The following is a 2,719-nucleotide window of genomic DNA, read 5'->3' as shown; positions in this document are numbered from 1 at the left end:
TAGCATGAGAATAATGAAACTAAGAGGGGAACTATTCATTCCACTACAGTTTTAGCAAATGTACTCATTTGCATGCAATTCTTCTGGCATGGAAACCTCTAACTGCCAGTGTTAATGATGAGCAGCACCACATAAAGCCTTGGGTCACAAGGCAAGCTGGTCAATAAATCACACAGTTCAAGCTGGCGTTAACTCTTTATTAGTGAGACAGATCTGAGTTTCATGCCTAATGACCACAGCAGCTCATGACTGAGTCCATGAAATCAGTAGTTCTGACTACATGAATTCTGTTGCCCACACTGAAAGTTCCTGCCTCCTCACAGCTATCTGTGTCTCCTTCTCTCCAGGGATTTTTGAAAACAATTGGAGACTGCACCTGCATGTGGCCTGCCTTTGCTCCCCCTCTCCTGGTTCTGGGAGTATGTGGGGAGGGGAGCCTGCTGCCAAGCTGATATCAGTCATGCATATCACAACTTCTCTTAATTTCTAATCAAGCACAGATACTTGGTAAAATCCCAGCTAGCCTCTATTAATCAGGAAGGGCCCCTCCCCCATTACACATCAGAGAACTAACATCTCTATAATGTTTCTGGTGCCTGTTGAAAACTTTAATATTTCATTTCCTCGCATAATTTTTATTGTTTTTTAAATCATAACAAACAAGAAAATAAAACAGTTTACACCTTGTTGTCACAGATTTCTTTCTATAAGACTTCCTTCAGCTTCCCCTGAAATCATCCATTCCCTAATTTAACAAATTCACACAAATCCTAGCTTATATTGACATTATTTTCTCTTTCCTTCTTTTTCTCTTTAGACAATATTCTAACCTTTTCACAGAGCTTTTTTAAACCCAACTAGCGTTATCTGACCTTCACTTATATTTTCCAGATATTCCACAAATTTTCCCCAGTCCTCAATGAACCTTTGGTCCTTTAAATATCTAATTTTCCCCGTCAATCTGTCCATCTCCGCGTATTCTAGTAGTTTTGCTCTCCATTCCTCAAGCGTCGGTATGTTCTGTTGTTTCCAATTTTGAGCCAATAGGACCCTTGCGGCCGTTGTTGCATATTGGAAGAATTTGCTGTCATTGTTCTTTATATCACTTCCTGCTAGGCCTAACAGAAAAGCCTCCGGCTTTTTCCCAAAATTATATCTTAATATACTTTTCATTTCATTATATACACTTTCCCAAAAGCCTTTAATATTTCAAGAATCCTTCTGAGTGCAGATTTTTATCCCAGTAGGTATCTGTATTGGATTTGGAATTGTTTTTATATCTGGGTAGTAATTAACATTGTGATATTGTGAATGTCCCATCAGTAAAGAAGCTTACAGATGAAACAATTCCCCTTCTCTCCCACACACTATTTGGAGGGTTCTTCTAACCCAACCGAGAGTCAAATTTGGAGGGCTTGGGAGGGGCAGATGGAAGGAGAAAGAGCCCAAGTGTGTGTGCTAGCAGGAATCAGACAGGATATATATAGTGTATGATATATATATATGGTATCTATATGGCATATATATGGGTGTGTGTGGGTGGGGGGGGGGTGTATGATGATACTCATAGACTACCTTTTTCAATCTCCAGTTTCCCATACATTTTTCTTTAGATCCTCCCTTGAATATTATCTGCATAGCTTTACAAGATCTGGTAAAAGTTGAGAATTCTCATACACCATTTGATATATCACAATCTAAAGGAAAGTTGCTTGCAGCACATCATATCCACCCCCAAATTGTCAACTGGTATTTACCTGGGGGAGCGATGCTTCATAAGCACCTTGAAAACCACTTGTAGATCATCACCCACATCTCAGGATCAACCCCTTTGCTCATCACCTGTTGAGCTGAATGGCAATCCTGGAGCATGTGGGTGATGCTATGCAAATGGCTTTCATCCACACCCACACCCCTGCTCAGCTGTTGGGTTAATCCAGAAGGGGGCTACTTGGTCAATCCTCAGCCTGCCTTACCAATCTTATTTCTATTGCTGCACAGACATAAAGATTTTACCTCACCTTGATCAGGATAGCTAATATTTGTTGTGATTTTTTTCTGTGAGACCGCCAGGTCTAGGGCAGTATAAAAATTCAATGAAGGAGGAGGAGGAGGAGGAGGAGGGGGCCCCCTCCAGCCTTCCAAGGATACGTTTTACAGCCAACTTAAGTTTTAGCAAAGGAGACAAAATTAATTTAACCTGTTCATTACTACACTGAATGAACACCAATGCTTTAAACAATGACTTAAGCTTTAACTGAGCATTTGCTCTGTTTTATACAGAAGTATGTGAAATATACACTTCGTTGTGGCTAGGGAGAAGTCCCTGTATGGCACAATTACATGCTAAGATTAGGTTGCTAGTGGTAAACAAAGCTTGCTGCATCTATTCAAAATGTCTTTGTTATATGCCATGGCAGATGAGAAACACACTTGCTACACTATCCATTGAAAACAACATTGTCCTAAACCTTGGTCTCTCAGCCATTGTGCTACAGTTTGCACAATCCAAAGTACAAGAAGTCCCATTCTGAGCAGTGACAGTGCACTACGTGAAGTATTTTGTTTTATTTTGTTGGTATTCCTATCTTTTGGTTAGTGTTCTTTATTTTAGAATATTCATTATATTTATCTTTGAAAAGAAAAATAAACATTTATAAATAAAAAAGTACCCAGCTGAATTATTAAAGCTTACAACTTTAATTTGTTATTATTTATA

The sequence above is a fragment of the Podarcis erhardii genome (assembly GCF_964252035.2).
Source record: "Podarcis erhardii genome assembly, chromosome: 13".
NCBI lineage: Eukaryota > Metazoa > Chordata > Lepidosauria > Squamata > Lacertidae > Podarcis > Podarcis erhardii.
This window is presented reverse-complemented; position numbering follows the sequence as displayed.